Raw genomic sequence first — 18,858 nt, forward strand, 5'->3', positions numbered from 1 at the left:
GGGAAGGGGGTATAAATGGTGATGGAAGGAGACTTGACTTGGCGTTTTGAGCACACAAAACTATACACATAAGGTATATTATAGAATTGTACACTTGAATCCTATGTAATTTTATTAATGTATATCACCTCATCAAATTCAATTAAAAATTCAAAATACAATAAGTACCATTTGACATATACAAAACATATAACAAGAATACTCAAAAAATTAAATGGAAGACTGACTCAGCCGTCTCTATGCTGTGGATTGTAATTTTCTGCCAAGTCTTTAGACAGGTAAATTTGTTTTACTTCTCTGAACATATCATTTCAGTTATGTCTTAATAAGTAAGATTAAGGGCTAATCAGTTAAACTGTTTATGTCTAAGAGTTATAGAATAAAAGTTTTCTAACCCTAGATATTTCTGACATTATCAGGGCTCAGATGTAAGTCACTAGGTCTTAAGAAGCAAAAATTTTGCCACTAAATAGCAGCATTTTTCACTGGCTGTTACTATTATGTTTCTAAATATCCTGATAAATATTAAAACAGGAGTATTTACAAAAGGGATTCATGTATTTTAGATAAGAGCACATGATAGAAACTGTAAATTAGCTCTCAAAGCCCTGGCCTGTTGGCTCAGCGATAGAGCGTCGGCCTGGAGTGCGGGGGACCCGGGTTCAATTCCCAGCCAGGGCACATAGGAGAAGCGCCCATTTGCTTCTCCACCCCCCCCCCCACTCCTTCTTCTCTGTCTCTCTCTTCCCCTCCTGCGGCCAAGGCTCCATTGGAGCAAAGATGGCCCGGGCGCTGGGGATGGCTCCTTGGCCGCTGCCCCAGGCGCTAGAGTGGCTCTGGTCTGGGCAGAGCTACGCCCCCGGAGGGGCAGAGCATCGCCCCCTGGTGGGCAGAGCGTTGCCCCTGGTGGGTGTGCCGGGTGGATCCCGGTCGGGCACATGCGGGAGTCTGTCTGACTGTCTCTCCCCGTTTCCAGCTTCAGAAAAATACAAAAAAAAAAAAAATTAGCTCTCAAATTTTATTTTCTTTGCCTCTGAAGGTTTTCTATCTCAGTATACACATCTTCTGTGAAATATATGTAAACCCAATTTAATTTAGTTTTAGTTCTTTTGTTCCTCCCTGAAATTCTAACTTAACCAATTATTGTGACTTAGCCAAAATTGTGAACTTCAGGAAATAACTTGTTAGGCACCTTGTACCAGTTTAAAAATTACTTGTATTTTTGTCATTGAAACAAAATAATAGATGTATGTTAATAAGAAGCATAGGGTCTGTTTTTCTAGCAATGACACAAGAACAGGAGGTATTAAATATTAATCAAATAAAGATTTTAGTCCCTGTAGCAGTAAAAATGTAAGGTCAACATGGTGAGAATTTGTGATGGTACAAACAGGATTTTTAAAGGTGATAAAATATTTTAATGTTACTTTCAGGTATATAAATTCTTTTATTTAGCTTAATGTAGAAAATTATAAACAATTGATAATTTGTGCATTATTTTTCAACTTTAAATGCATTCTCACCAGTATCTCATTTGGATTTTTAAACAATGCAATGTAGATGTTCAATATAGTCTTCTCAGTGAATAAAATGCAAATGCTGGAAGAAAACAGATTTAATGCTCCAGTATTGGAGTAATAAAAAACATCAGAATCTTAGTGCTTATTCTCATTTTATATTTTAAAGACATTCATCTATGTTATGAGTTTTTACATGGCCCATTATTTTTATGCATATTGTCACAATAGATTTCATCCAGGAAATATATATAACTTTCCTTGACTATTTAAATACTTTCTAAACAGTTCATAAAAGTACTTCAAAAATTATAATTTTATTTCAACATGTATTAGACTGTCATTTATTTTTCCAGAAAAGGAGTTTTGCTTTCTCTTACTCTCTATAAAGTATGTTGACATTCATCTTAGCTTACTTATAAAGGCAGTTAAAATAAATGACAGATACCCAAATTTACTGATCTCTACAGTATTAGGTGGGAGCTATTAAAAAGTTGTGTGTAAGGAACTAAAAGAATTTGACAGATTAACTCATATTTACTAACCTGGTGTTTGGATAATAAATTAATACAGGCTAATTTTATTTCTTGTCAAGCTTATTTTTTCTTACACAGACAAAAACTCAAATGTTACAAGAGCAGAAATTTAAGTTCCACTTATATTCTGCCCCAGAAAGAGGAGCAGAAATACATGACAAATCTAGGACTACATTAGGAGGAGGAGGGAGACTATCGTATCCTTAGGCTCTTGATTGGCAGTGCTAATCAGGGCATGAGAATGCTCCTTTCCCGGGCCTCACCATCACCATACTAACAAAACTTACAAGAAATATAATGTAAACCAAAAACTTGGATCTACAAAAATAAAAAAAAGTCTTGAGCATTGGATATGTAATAAACGAAAGTAAAATGCAATTTAAATCTTTCTCTTTTAATTGCTCTGAAAAACTATTTGAATAAAAAATAGTAACAACCTCTTTTGTCTTTAGAGCTTATTTCAAGCTAAAAACAAATAATGATATGTTAAAACTATTTTAAAAATGAATTAGGTTTTACAAGATGATTAGAGGAAATCACATAAAGTACTTCTGAATATATAGGGCAAGTTGCAGAAACGTGTAATTACTTATATCTAGAAATTTCTAAAGAGCAGTTTGTAAATGAGGTAAATAAAACAATAGCTACAATGTATTTGCTATATATGGTGCATATATATCTTTGACTTCAGATAAGTAAAAAGGAAAAATAAAAGTACAGTGATACCTTGAGATATGAGTTTAATTCGTTCTGTAACCGAGCTCGAGTCAACTCATATATCAAACAAATTTCTCCTATTTAAAATAACTGAAATAGATTTAATCTGTTCCAGCCCTGTGAAACATCCCCAAACCATCTAAATTATAAAAAAGACATGTTTTTAATTAAGAAACACACATGGATGCTTTACTAATGCATAACAAAATATATGAAATAAAAAAAAACCCTGTTATTTAGTACTGTATTCTTACCTTAGAGACAGACGAGAGCAGCTAACGGAAGTGAGTGGAGGAGGAGGAGGAAGGGAGGAAGGGATGCAGGCACTGTAGACATGTAAACTAAAACTGCACTTTCTTAACACTATATGTAAACTAAAATTGCATTTTCTTTACTTTAAACAAAACTAAAACTGCACTTTTTTTTTTACTTAAAATGAAACCACAAAAACTTAATTGTAAAAAAATGCACTTTTTAACTTTATACTTAACCTAAGCTTAACATTACATATTTTTCATTTAATCATCACCTGTTTTTGCCTTTTTGGCTGCACTTTTGGCACTTTTCACTTGCAGGACTTTTGAATAAAAATCTATCCAAAGAGGTTTGCTTTTGCCAGCCTTTTAAAATGTTACAGAAATGTGATAAACAAGTATCATTAAAAAATGCTGAAGCAAGACCAGTTGAAACTTTTTCTGGGTGTTTCTTTTCAATGAAACTTGAAAGCTTCTCCCACATTGCCAGCATGTCTTTAATTTCACTTGTATAAATCACTTCCTCTGACTCTACCTCCTCCCCACTACTAATCTCTTGCAGAAGCTCGTATGTTGCATCATCTGTAGCCCCTTCAACTCCTCAGTTGAGAGTTCCTCCTCTGTTCCTCAATGAGCTTGTGTAAGTCACCCTCATCAACCTCCAGACCCATCGACTTTCTGAGGAACACAATCTCCTCCAACACTTCTACCTCGGTCTCTGGTTCAAATCCTCCGAAGTCCCTGTCTGCAACAACATCAGGCCGTAACTTTTTTCATGCTGAGTTCAAGGTTCTGCTTGTAACCTCTTGCTATGCCAAGTCAATAATGCCTAAACATATTACGATATTGAAGTGATGTTTCCAAAACACTCGAAGGGTTAGAATTGTATTCTCAGTCACCTCAAAGCAGCAGTGGAATAAATGTTTTTGTTTTGTTTTGTTTTGTTATTTTTTTATTACTTATTTAATTAATTGTGTTTACATAGATTCTAGAGTCACCCCAAATGTATCCCCCAACCCCATATTCCCCTCAACATTTCCCTTGCCCCCTCCCCACTTTGCCTTCCCCCCTTCCCTTCAGGTTTATCCCATCCTTTCCTCCCCTTTCCCTCTGTCCTCTTTTCCTCTGGTCCCTTTGATCCCTCCTCTGTCTCAATTCTGTTCCTCAGTTCTCACTGTTCCTTGGATTCCTCAAATGAGTGAGGTCATATGCCATTTTTCTTTCTCTGCCTGGCTTATTTCACTCAACATAATAGTTTCCAGGTCCATTTATGTTATCGCAAAAGGTATTATTTCCTTCTTTTTCATGGCCCCATAGTATTCCATTGTATATATGTACCATTGCTTTTTAATCCACTCATCCACTGACGGACACTTGGGCTGTTTCCAGATCTTTGCTATTATGAACAATGCTGTCATAAACATGGGAACGAATTTCTTTTTTTCAATTGGTGATATGATGTTTTGGGGATATATTCCTAAAAGTGGGATGGCTGGGTCAAAAGGCAGCTCCATTTTTAATTTTTTGAAGAATCTCTATATTGTTTTCCACAATGGCTGCACAAGTCTGCATTCCCACCAGCAGTGCAGGAGGGTTCCCCTTTCTTCACATCCTTGCCAGCACCTATTGTATATTGTTTTGTTAATGAGCATCATTCGCATTGGTGTGAGGTGGTTTTAATTTGAATTTATCTAATGATTAGTGATGTTGAACATTTTTTCATTTGTCTATTGGCCATCTGTATGTTCTCTTTGGAGAACTGTCTATTCATTTCTTAGGACAATTTTTGATTGGATTGTTTGTTTTCCTGGTGTTGAGTTTTACAAGTTCTTTATAAACTTTGGTTATTAACCCCTTATCAGATGTATTGTTGAATATCTTCTCCCATTATGTAAAACTATTATTATTTGCAGATGATCTGATACTGTATATAGAAAACCCTAAAGTCTCAGTCAAAAACCTACTCAACCTGATAAATGAATTCAGCAAAGTGGCAGGGTATAAAATTAATACATAAAAATTAGAGGCATTTTTATACACCAACAGTAAATTGTCAGAAAGAGAAATTAAGGAAACAATCCACTTCCCTATTGCAAAAATAAAAAATAAAATACCTAGGAGTAAACTTAACCAAGGAGGTTAAAGGCTTGCACTCAGAAAATTATAAAACATTAATAAAAACAATCAAGGAAGATACAAACAAGTGGAAGCATATACCCTGTTCATGGATAGGAAGAATAAACATCATTAAAATGTCTATATTACCCAAATCAATTTATAAATTCAATGCAATATCAGTGATATACTTCAAAGATATAGAAAACATATTCGAAAAATTTATATGGAACCAAAAAAATCATGAATAGCCTCAGCAATCTTGAAAAAGAAGAATAAAGTGGGAGTTGTAAGGTCAGTGGATAATGGGGAGAGTTCAGGCCTGCGAACTTTGGCTAGGACTGCCCACAACCAAGCATGCCAAAAGAAACTTCCTTGGAGCCCTTTGGAAAACAGCGACCATCTGCCAGTCAGTGAGATCTCACCACGTCATATTAGCTCGACCCCCCTAGGGATCCTTTAAATGTCTCCCATATGGGTCACCACTTGTGACTTCCCTGGCCTCCATCTTTCCTCAGGGCCAGGGAACCTCGCCAGACAGGATGAGTGCTCTGTACTCAATAAGGCCTTTTACTATTCCACTCTTCGTGGCTTTAGCCCCTTCCTTCCTTCTCGGTGGGGAAAAATACCTTACATTTTGATGCCGAAACCTGGGAGGAGTTTGAAGTCCGCAAGGACCACTCCTCTTCCCATCCCCTCCAGGATCTTCGACTTGCCACGCACTTCGGTGCATGGTGCGGTAAGTCCCCTGCCTCCAGCCTTCCCCTCAGTTCTTTCCACCGAGACTCCCTGTCTGAAACCGTAGCTATGTCAGGGAAGTCTTTTCCATTCCAAGTGAGTGTGCTTGTGAAGACGTCCAGAGCATATCCACTTTACCTTTTCTGTCCATGGCCAGACCTTGAGTTTTAGAATGCTGATACTCAAATCTGGCCCCTCCAAACACTGAGGGTGGCTGTGGGGGCACAGGAATCTCCCTCCTTAAAGAAAAATAAACTGTTCTTCTCTGCTGTGGCCAGGCCACAGAACCCACTGAATTAGCCGCCTGAAGGGACTTTCAGTTTTAACACCCTCACCAATTTAACTATCACTAAAAAATCTGGGAGCTGGTTGGAGATCTCTTACATTCACGGCTTCTACTTATTTGCGCACCCGTCCTTAATCTCTGTGCCGCCTTTTCCACCACGCAGGCCCGTTTTCTGGCCATAGAAACCACACCTAAAACCTCCACTCCTAATCTTTCCTTCTCCACGGACTCCCAACTCTCCCTCCTGTCTGACCCCTGGGGGTGCCCCTCTCTCAGGACTTTTCTCTGGTCCCTCTGCAGACCTCTTTTGTGCTTGGGTCTCTTCCCTCTGAGAGCCCCGTCCCCTCCCTTTGCAAAATCTTGTTTCTTATTCACCACTACCACTCTCTTTCTCCTCCCCTGCTGGCCAGGGGCCCCTCCCTTCACTGTGTTCTTAAACCCCTCCTCCGTCAGGCCTTTCTCCACCTAATATTGGCTGTTACATCAGTTTGCAGGACCCCAAGGCCCAACCTCAATTTTCTTGGAGGATGTTCTGGCCCTGTCTTGCCTTTGGCTCCAGCGTTTCCTGCTGGTTCTGGGTGCCGGGCTCCGCACAAGCCCCCTTCCTCTTATTCTCAACCCCCAAACCCCTATCCAGAACCTGTGAACACGGCATTTAAAGTTTTTAATGGTATCAACTAGTAGAAACCCACCAAGGCTGTTCGCCAGGCCCGCATGCAGCAGAAGGTAACGCTCCAAACCCCAGCTCTTGTGGCAACCCTGAGGCCAGCAGAACAACAGAGGCAAAGCACAGGAAGTGCCCGACCCAAATCCAAGCCACAAAGAGAAACCCCAACAGCAGCTTGCTTTAAGTGTGGCAAGCAGGGTCATTGGTACCAGCAGGGCCCCTGCCTGAAGCTGCCCACTGAGCCCTGCCCTGACTGCAAGCACTTCGGTCACTGGCAGAGCGAATTCACCTTTGGGCAACAGGTTTTTCCTCAGCGTCTCTATGTGGAGGACAAGCCGCCCAAATGGGAAGGCCAATCCAGCCAGGGGGGTGCATTGCTCAAACTCCTAGGACACGACCTGGACTCAGAGAACCCAGGGTATGCTGCAACAAGTGGGTAAGTCCATCTCATTTCTTGTGGACACGGGGGCTACCTTCTCTGTTTTGCCATCACACTCTGGACCTCTAATTCCTACACAGGTCTCCATTATGGGAATGGATGGGACCCCTTCCTTTCTCCTTTTTACACCACTCCTGACATGCAGTTTTTCCCCAAGCTTTCCTCCATACAGGACCACTGGCAGTCGGAACCACTGAACTCCATCCATCTCCAGCTCACCAAAAGGCTGGACCCTTCAAATCTCCCTATTACTCCTTTTTTTTTTTTAAAATACTTACAGGATCGCATCCGCAAAGTTTCTCCAGTCACAGCCAAACAGATGTTCCTCCTGACACCCCTCAAAACCACCACCTTCCGATCTCCCCCTCCCAACAACGCCCCTAATCAGCAGGAAATAGCCAGATGAATAAATAGTACCCCTTTTCTATTTTAACACTAAAGGTCAGAATGTAAGGTCAGTGGATAATAGGGAGAGCTCAGGCCCGTGAACTTTGGCTAGGACTGCCCACAACCAAGTGCTCCAAAAGAAACTTCCCTGGAGCCCTTTGGAAAACAGCGAGTGTCTGCCAGCCAGTGAGATTTTACTACATCATATTAGCTCGACCACCTTAGGGACTCTTTAAATAACTCCCATGGGTCACCACTTGCGACTTCCCTGGCCTCCATTTTTCCTCAGGGCCAGGGAACCTCGCCGGGCAGGATGAGTGCTCTGTACTGAATAAAGCCTTTTACTATTCCACTCTTCATGGCTCCGGCCCCTTCCTTCCTTCTCAGCGGGGAAAAATACCTTACAGGAGGTATCACACCTCCTGATATCAAGTTATACTACAAGGCCATTGTACTCAAAACAGCTTGGTACTGGCATAAGAACAGGCATATAGATCAAAGGAACAGAACAGAGAACGCAGAAATAAAATCATACCTTTATGGACAATTGATACTTGACAAAGAAGGTAAGAGCATACAGTGGAGTAAAGACAGTCTCTTTAAGAAATGGTGTTGGGAAAATTGGACAGCTACCTGCAAAAAAATTGAAACTAGACCACCAACTTACACCATTCACAAAAATAAACTCAAAATGGATAAAAGATTTAAATGTAGGTCATGAAACCATAAGCATCTTAGAAGAAAACATAGGAACTAAGCTCACCAACATCTCTCGCAGCAATATATTTGCTGATTTATCTCCACAGGCAAGTGGAATAAAAGACAGGATAAACAAAAGGGACTATATCAAACTAAAAAGCTTTTGTACAGCTAAAGACAATATGAACAGAATAAAAAGGAATAAGTGCTTTGTGTAAAGCTTTTTAAAGTTGGAAATGACCTGCTGATCCACAGATTGCGAGAGTGAAGTCATGTTGGGTGGGAGGTAGAGGACTTTTACAAGTTTGAACTCATTGAGAATGTCATCTTTAAGACCAGGTGGGTGGGCTGGAGCATTTTTAAGGATTAGTAATGCTTTCATCGAGAGTTTATTTTCTTGAAGATATTTCTTCACTGCAGAACCAAAGACAAGATTTACTCATTCAATAAAAAACTGTCATGTAACCCATGCCCTAGCATTGGCACACCACATAACCTGCAGTTTTTCTTTAAGAATGTAGTAAGTCTTAAAGGCTCGAGGATTTTCAGAATGATACAGTAGCAGTGGCTTTACTTTACAGTCACTGCTAGCATTTGCACACAATGCTAAGGTCAGAGGGTGCTTCATGGGTTTATTGCCTGGCAGCATCTTCTCCTCTGTGATGATGGAAGTCCTCCAGGGCATTGTTTTCCAAAACAATCCTGTTTTGTCAGAGTTGAACACTTGTTGGGGGATGTAGCTTTCCTTTGTGATAAGCACAGCAAAATGTGAGATGTACTCCTCAGCTGTCTTAACATCAGCACTTGCAGCTTCACCATACCTCACCACCGAGTGGATGACAGATCTCTTCTTGAAATTTTCAAACCAGCCGTGACTTGCCTTAAACATATCTTCTGCTGCCTTTTTGAGGTTGATGGTTCTTTCTTCTTTAAGTCACTGTAAATAATATGTGCTTTTTCGCATATTTCAGTCTCCGTCACTGTATCTCCTGCCAGCTCTTTCTCTTTCACCCACACCAGCAGAAGCTTCTCCATTTCTTCATGGGTATTTGTCCTTAATTGGGAAAGAATAATAGTTCCTTTTGCTGGATTTGTGTTTTTGATGGCATCCTTTTGTTTAAGGATGGTACAAATTGTAAATGTATTGTGGTTGTACAGCCTTGCCAGTTCAATCATTCATACATCACGCTCATGTTTTCCTATTATTTCTTCCTTTACTTCTATCAACATTATTCTCTTCTTCTTTTCACCACTGTCCTTTAAACTCACTTTCTTCTGCTCCATGATAGCACATAAAAAAAGTTAGTACAAAATGCAAAAATGATGCAAGATTAGTATACAGTGCATGAGATTCGACTTGATTCAGCAGGTAACACATGAGAAAGAACAAGATGCTGGTGTTGTGCTGCCGATACTGGACCAGGCGCCAATGCACTAACTAGTGGCAGATTCCCGAATCACAACTCATATCTTGGAATTTCTCTTGGATCTCGAATAAAATTACAGACAGAGTCACAGCTTGTATCTTTAAAAATTTGTATGTTGATCTGCTCATATCTCAAGGTACCATTGTAAAAATGTTTACAATTATTATGGTAAACACAGTCCCATTACATTGCTCTAAAAGCCAAAATCATATATAAGCATATATTATTTTGATTAATGTCAATAAGGACCATATATATATATATATATATATATATATATATATATATATATATGGTCTACCGGAAAGTTCTGTTTGTTTCTATCACAAGTTTCCACTGACACATAAGCACATGTTTATTTGGCGCGTGTGTGCCTCTCTATTTTTATCACTTAATGTATACATACTGATGTAGCAAATTAACTAAAACAAAGTTGATTCACATTAGTCTTATGTGTGAAGCGATAGTGTACCCATGGCTACTGATAAAGTTCATTTACGCCACTGTATTTTTACGAATTTCAACAAGGAAGAAATGCTACAGAAGCATGTAGAAATTTATTAAAAGTGTTTGGTGAAGGTACAGTTTCTGATAGGACATGCAGAAGATGGTTCGAAAAATTCAAAACAGAGGATTTCAACCTTTCTGATAAGCCACGTTCTGGGTGACCATCTTTGATCGATGACGATGTTGTTAAGACCATGTTGGAGCTAGATCCTTTTCTGACAACATTGGAGATTGCAGAAAGGCTTAATTCAGCTCAGCAAACCATGTTGTATTATATTTGGAAGATAGGATTGGTGTGGAAATATTCAAGATGGGTGCCACATGAATTAAGTCAGAACAATTTATATTTTGTTTTATTCCAAAAATAGACAGAACTTTCTAGTAGACCTTTTATAATATCAATTCCTTTTTTTTCTACCTAATCTTCCTTTTATCTTCTATACATATCATTTTTCATTACTAATTAACATTTTCAACCTGATTATACTTTCTTATAGTTTTTCCATACCTATATAGAGACATTGACACACAAACAATAATAGCAAATACTCTTTATGCTAATTGTATCAGATCCTGGGATTTTGTTTGTTTGTTTGTTTTTGCTATTTTAAGTGGGAAGAGGAGAGACAGAGAGACAGACATCCACATGAAGCCCTACCAGGATCCACCTGACAAGCTTCCTATAGCCGGGGTCGGGAACTATTTTTGCTGAGAGAGCCATGTACACCACATATTTTAAAATGTAATTTCATGAGAGCCATACAATGACCTGTGTAAATTATGCATTATCCAATAAAAATTTGGTGTTGTCCAGGAGGACAGCTGTGATTGGCTCCAGCCACCTGCAACCATGGACATGAGCAGTAGGAAATGAATGGATTGTAATGCATGAGAATGTTTTATATTTTTAACGTTATTTTTTTTTATTAAAGATTTGTCTGCAAGCCAGATGCAGCCATCAAAAGAGCCACATCTGGCTCGCAAGCCATAGGTTCCCAACCCCTGCCCTATAGGGTTGTGAAGCTCTGCTCATTTTTGACTCATTGCTCAACAACTGAGCTATTTTTAGTACCTGAAGTGGAGGCACTACAGAGCCATCCTCTGCTCCCGGGGCCAACTCACTTGAACCAATCTAGCCATGGCTATGGAAGAGGAAGAAAGAGAGAGAAGAAGAAGGTAGAAAGAGAGTGGAGAAGCAGATGGTCACTTCTCCTGTGCCCTGATGGGGAATCAAACCCAGGTGCCAGGTCAATAATCTACCAGGTCAATTGTCAAGGGCTTTTCAGATCCTCTTTTAAGTTTTTAAAAATACTACCTCACTTAATGTTAGGGTAACTGTCACTTAAGCAGTTAGTTATTACTATCTCTATTTTTCAAATTGGAAAACTGAGATGTGGAGGTAAAACAGCTTACCCAAAGGCACACAGCTGGTAAATTATAGACTTGGAATTCCAGAATCCATGTTCTCAACTACTATGCTGTATTATCCTTACTTTTACCCAGTAAAAACATAAGTATGAAAACATCATACTTATGTTTTCATACCTCTGTCATGATGCATTGACAGATATGATATAATAGGATCTCCTCATATGATATCACCTCTCATATTATAATGTAGAATAAATAAGTAACTAGAGAAATCTTTTAATATAGTTGTGCATTATATCAGGTTAATTAAATGTAACTTAAATAGGAAAGGAGTTACTGTTTTTGGTAGAAGAAGGGAAAGACACTAATGGACTAAATAAAATATTTATGAAGTTTTTTATTAAACTGTCTTATTTAACTATCTTCACTGACATGACTAATTTTGTCTCTGGTAAATTACAATCTAAATTGTTATATTTAGCAGCTCTTAAATAAGACATTCTAATAAATGAAATTTGGCAACCAGAAGGAATAATAGGCATATATATCTTTATATATTTAAATGATGTTGATAGATTTCTCAGATATAAGTTCAACTTCACATTTTGAGTAAACAGAGAATGACTTTTCTTTTAGTCCAAAAGTATGCACAGAGATAAACATACAAAATGTGGTATGTGGTCCAGAAATATTCTGAGAATGTTGGGAGAATTAAATGACTTTATATTAGTTTTTTAGCAACTATGTTACAGACTTTCAAACATTAAATGCCATTTTAATAAACATGAATTTTATAGTTATAAATTACTGTAATTTAATTTAAAAGTCGTAAGATATTTGAAAAGTTTATTTATTTCTTTGTATTCACACTTCTAAAAAAATTTAATTTAATCAAATCACATATACATGAGTTGTCTTTCTTAAAAATAACTGTCACTATTAAGACTAATCCAAACAATAAGATGGAGATTTTCAAATAAATGCAAAATTGTCTTAAATTACAAAATTCTATAAATTAACAGTATTAGTTTATTTATTAGCAACATTTAAATTTGACTTGGATTTTCTTTCTTTTAGAAGGTTTTTTTTGTCTCACTCAAAAACATTTTAGATTTAAGAAATAGAAATCAATTCAAGTTGCCCCAAAAGAAAAAAACAGAGAAGATATGCAAGGAGGGGCACCCACCACACAGAGTCTGATAAAAGAGGGAAGGTGTATAAAGATACACTGTTACCATGCAGAGAGCAAATACTGTGGGGTCACCTGAAAGACACAGGGAAGCACCATGGCCATCTGTCATCTAATTGCTCTGGCATTCTCTGTGAAGCAACTCATCTCATCTACATTATTCTCTTAACAAACTGGATTTCTCTTCTTTATAATCTCATCAAGAATTGCCAATTGCAATAAAATTGATGATTGTATTTTCTCTCAAGTCTAAGGTTATTATAATTTGGCTACATTCTTAATCAGTAAACCAAATTCTCAAGAGGTGACATTTGCCTGTCAAATTGGCATATGTATCTAGGATGGTAGTGCCCCACCTGTGGTGGTACAGTATATACAACATTGGCCTGGAACACTAAGGTCATGGGTTCGAAACCCTGAGCTTGCCTGATGAAGGCACATATGGGATTTGATTCTTTCTGCTCTTCCCTGACTTCTCTCTCTCTCTCTCCTTCTCTCTTCCCCTCCAGCAGTCATGGCTCGATTGGAGCGAGTTGGCCTCATGTGCTGAGGATGGCTCCATGGCCTACACCTCAGGCACTAAAAAATGACTCCAGTTGAAATGGAGCAAGGGCCCCAATGGAGCAAGGGCCCTGGGTAGGCAGAGCATTACCCACTAGTGGGCATGCAGGGTGAATCCCAGTTGGGGCACATGTGGGAGTCTGCCTCTGCCTCCACTCCTCTCACTAAAAAAAAATAATAATAAAATTGCAGATAGAGCACAGAGCATTTACCTGGTAGCTGTGGCTGATGCTATGCTGTGAGAACACTCCAGCAAGGATAAACCCTTCCCGGCACACCCCGGAGAGAGCTCGCCTGCTATACAGAAATGACTCTGTGCTAACCAGGCAGCTTTCTAACCTTTTTTGGCCATTTGCCCTGCTGTAACAGTCTATTGGCTGAACCCATGTATATAAGCTAATATACTTCCTAAATAAAGTGGATCTGCGTTTCTGAACCTGGTCCCCAGAGTTGGGTCTCTGCATCTCCATCGTCCTCACCTCCGGTGGGCCTTTTCCACATACTGGAGCCTCAAACAGGGACCCAGCCAGCATCCAAGGGAAGAGTGAGTGACCCTCTGCAATGAAAAACCTTCTACCTTACTCCTGAGCCCCGCAGGCTCGAGCCCTCTATGCCCTATTGCAGAGTAGGCAAGTTAAAGTTATTGAAAAGGATCTTTGTACCTACTGGGAAATCCTCTAGATTTCAACTCTTGGCTCCGGGACGTGCCTCTTTGGGACCCCGATACTTGGGCCTGAGCATTCCGGTGCATCCGTTTGGCAGAAGTACATGAAGGACAAACCTTCCCTCTTGGCCTCATTTCTGCCCTGTTAGCGATACATGCCTGCCTGACCAGTGCTCCTGCTGCGGATCCTTCGCCAGTGCCAAAAATATTACAGGCTACCCCTCTCTCTGCGGAGCCCCTACCTTCCTATTTGCCCCCCTCCACTGAGGAGAAAAATAATATAGCCACCGAGTTTGATGGACTTGAGCCGAGTGTGCAGAAACAAAACTAGATATATTAGAAACCGCGCCATCAGCTCTGCCACCCAAAGAAGCGGTAGTCACTACTTCTGCATTTCCTGCTAGGACTCAATGCCCCACCCCAGCCTCTCAGATGCCATTTTTTACCCCAGCTTTAACTTCAACACGTGTTTCTGCTGCAGACTTATAGACCAGCCTATATGCCCCCATGTGTCTTTTTTCATTTCCCCCCTTGTTTGTCTGTCTTGTCTATTTTTCTGTATCTCTCATTCTCTCTGAAATGACGCTGGAAGAACCCAGCCACGGCACAGTGGCAGGGATCACACCCTCTTCTAACACAAGGAAGAGGTTATTCTTTGTGTTTTTCAGCCAATTTGGATCCCAGGAACCCCCCAACCTGCTTGACAGGGTTTTCTGGGCACCCACTAAGTAGTTCAGTCTTGACCTGTCCAAAGCCACAGCCCTGGCCTCCTCCACACCAACTACACCTGAGATGAGGAGGTCCTCAGTGCTCCAGAAAAAACCTTGCTGCCGGCATGCACGCCCCATCACCTGGGGGATGTGGAGGCTTTGGAGGGGTGGGCTCAGAGAATGACCCCTGATGGGCCCTCAGACCCTGGTGCTCTGTTCCTGTTTATGTGTACTATAGTGACCACTAACACCCAGACGCAGGTAGACCCCCGCATCTGGGCTGCTGTTCCCCACCCTGGCATAATTATGCCTGTTGAAGTTAATAGCCCACAGTTTCCAGCAGTATATTCCAGTAACTGCTCCCTTAGTCTCCCTTGTGACAATAGTAGCCAGGAAACCTAACAGTAGAACGGCACTATATGGGGTAACTTCAGTGACCCAATACTACTTAAGTTTACTCTGAATAACAACACCATCCCCTTGGAGGGTTGGGTCCTCCTTTGAAATCATACTATGGGGTACTTTGATGAAAATGGTACTACCAACCAAAGCTCAGTACTTGGCCTACAAGCCCCCCTCCCCCTAGCTACCAACAGCTGGGCCTGCCCCACTAACCTCGCCTTCCCAGGGTCGCTCATTGCCCGTTCCTATATGATGAACATCTAAGAACACTCCCGAGAGAAGGAATTCCCTGGAAAGACTGACGCATTGCCTCTGGCCTGGATGCACAGACCATCAACCTCGGAGTTTGGCATCGGAAGCTGAGAGACAGAATACAACCATATGCACTATGCAGTCCTCGGCAAGCCATCTGTTCCGTGTTTGGATGCTGGGACCTTTGTGGAAAGGGGGCATGTGTGGACCTACATTCATTTTTTATAATCAAAATGGAACTGTGTTTAACGGCACCTAGAAGGTCTCTGTAACACAATGGGAGGGAAATGATGACATCCCGACCCCTAGGAGGAATCCCCTGTTTAAGACCCCCGTTCTGTTTCCTAACTAGTCAAACATTACTGAAGCCTCCCTCATTGTTTAATTCAGCTAATCTATTAGCATATAGTATAATAGGTATTATACTTGTTTTAGTTCTACTAGGGTTCCATTGCATAATGCATAGCATTCAGAAGCTACAACAGCAACAATCAGTCATCAATCAGGTTCAACTGCCTTAATTAAAGAGAAGGAGGATGGAACTATAAAAAACCCCGAATAGCCAAAGCAATCTTAAGGAAAAAGAATGAAGGTGGGGGCATTATAATAGCTGACTTCAAACTATATTATAGAGCCACGATAATCAAAACAGCATGGTATTGGCAGAAAAATAGACACTCAGACCAATGGAACAGAATAGAAAGTCCAGAAATAAAACCACATATATATGGTCAAATAATTTTTGATAAAGGGGCCAACAACAAACAATGGAGAAAAGAAAGCCTCTTCAACAAATGGTGCAGGGGAAACTGGAAAACCACATGCAAAAGAATGAAACTCGACTACAGCTTGTCCCCTTGTACTAAAATTAATTCAAAATGGATCAAAGACCTAAATATAACACCTGAAACAATAAATTACATAGAAGAAGACATAGGTTCTAAACTCATGGACCTTGGTTTTAAAGAGCATTTTATGAATTTGACTCCAAAGGCAAGGGAAGTGAAGGCAAAAATTAATGAATGGGACTACATCAGACTAAGAAGTTTTTGCTCAGCAAGAGAAACTGACAACAAAATAAACAGCCAACTAAATGGGAAATGATATTTTCAAACAACAGCTCAGATAAGGGCCTAATATCCAAAATATAAAAAGAACTCATAAAACTCAACAACAAACAAACAAACAATCCAATAAAAAATGGGAAGAGGACATGAACAGACACTTCTCTCAGGAAGAAATACAAATGGCCAACAGATATATGAAGAGATGCTCATCTTCATTAGTTATTAGAGAAATGCAAATCAAAATTGCAATGAGATACCACCTCACACCTGTTAGATTAGCTATTATTAACAATACAGTTAATAGCAAATGTTGAAGAGGTTGTGGAGAAAAAGGAACCCTCATTCACTGTTGGTGGGAATATAAAGTAGTACAACCATTATGGAGAAAGTATGGTCGTTAAAAACAGAAAATAGAACTACCTTATGACCCAGCAATATATACTGGGTATATACCCCCAAAACTCAGAAACATTGATACATAAAGACACATGTAGCCCCATGTTCATTGCAGCATTGTTCACAGTGGCCAAGACATGGAAACAACCAAAAAGCCCTTCAATAGAAGACTGGATAAAAAAGATGTGGCACATATACACTATGGAATATTACTCAGCCATAAGAAATGATGACATCGGATCATTTACAACAAAATGGTGGGATCTTGATAACATTATACAGAGTGAAATAAGTAAATCAGAAAAAAACAAGAACTGCAGTATTCCATACGTAGGTGGGACATAAAAACGAGACTAAGAGACATTGATAAGAGTGTGGTGGTTATGGGGGGGAGGGACAGGAAAAGGGGAAGGGGGAGGGGCACAAAGAAAACTAGATAGAAGGTGACGGAGGACAATATGACTTTGGGTGATGGGTACGCAACATAATTGATTGACAAGATAACCTGGTCATGTTTTCTTTGAACATATGTTCCCTGATTTATTGATGTCACCGTAGTAAAATTAATAAAAATAAATAAAAAAGAGAAGGGGAAGATGTAAGTAGAGCGCAGAACATTTACCTGGCAGCTGTGGCTGATGCTATGCTGTGTGAACACTCCAGCAAGGATAAACCCTCCCTGGCACACCCCAGAGGGAGCTCGCCTGCTATAGGGAAATGACTCAGTGCTAACCAGGCAGCCCTCTTACCTTTTTTGGCCATTTGCCCTGCTGTAACAGTCTATTGGCTGAACCCATGTATATAAGCTAGTTTACTTCCTGACTAAAGTGGATCTGTGTCACTTAACCTGGTCCCTGGAGTCAGGTCTCTGCATCCTCCATTGTCCTCACCTCCAATGGGCCTTGTCCACAAAAAATGTTTAAATATTATTTTTTATATTATAAAAGCAAACTTGGAGCTTTTGTTAAAAGACAGGTAAAATATTTGGTTATTATTTTGATTCATTGGAAATCTGATTTTAAACTGTACTAACACAGTACTAAAATAAATGTCACTTTGGGGAGATTTCAGCCTTATACAGAAGTATGCTTCCTGAAGAAGTGTTATTGACTATTTCAGCTGATTATCAGGGGCTCTCTATCCTGAATGGTCAGAGCTTGAAAGTCTCTTCAACCTGTATGAGTTCTGGGAATGGTTTTAGCTTTCAACTTCTATTGTTGGAATAAAATCTTCCCCTTGTGAAATGGTGTAGAATTTCACTTCCTGAAAGTATAGTCCAGTATACAACAAAGATTCTCTGCATATCTCTGAGGCTCTTTTTTGAAGTATTTCCTTACTGGAACTCTGTAATATAACTTCCAGCTGCCACAGCCTGCTCAGATGCCAATTATATATATATTTTTAACTTAGTGAGACTGCCAAGGTTCTTTTGAGTACTTTCTCCTTGTTCTTGAATTTCTGAAATTGTTTAGGGACTTAAAACCAGAGAGATGGGAAAACTTACATCCTTTGTTTCCATCTCCCAAGAATCACGATCTGGTACTTCTTCTTGTACAAAGTTTGCTAATAGTGATTTCATCTAGTTTTCTAATTGTGTATGGTGAGAATTCAAGTTGTGGATATGCTATTCCAGCACAGCCAGCAAGTTAAATTCCCAAATGTAGTTCATATAAAAATATATCAATAAGCTTAAATAAAATATGCATCAAGTATAATTAATCAAATTATATTAAACTATTAATATTGATTAATTTTCCAATATCAGATGACTACCACTTTAAATAAATGTTTTAGACATTTAAAACAATTAGTTGACCATACTATATATCTATAGATATATAAATAGGTAAGTAAATATATAGATAGACATGTAGATGACCTTAACATTTTCTTACTTTATTCAAATATTGCATACCTAAAAATTGTTTAACATCCTGATGATAACAATTACAATGAA

The sequence above is a fragment of the Saccopteryx leptura genome, chromosome 7, assembly GCF_036850995.1.
Source record: "Saccopteryx leptura isolate mSacLep1 chromosome 7, mSacLep1_pri_phased_curated, whole genome shotgun sequence".
NCBI lineage: Eukaryota > Metazoa > Chordata > Mammalia > Chiroptera > Emballonuridae > Saccopteryx > Saccopteryx leptura.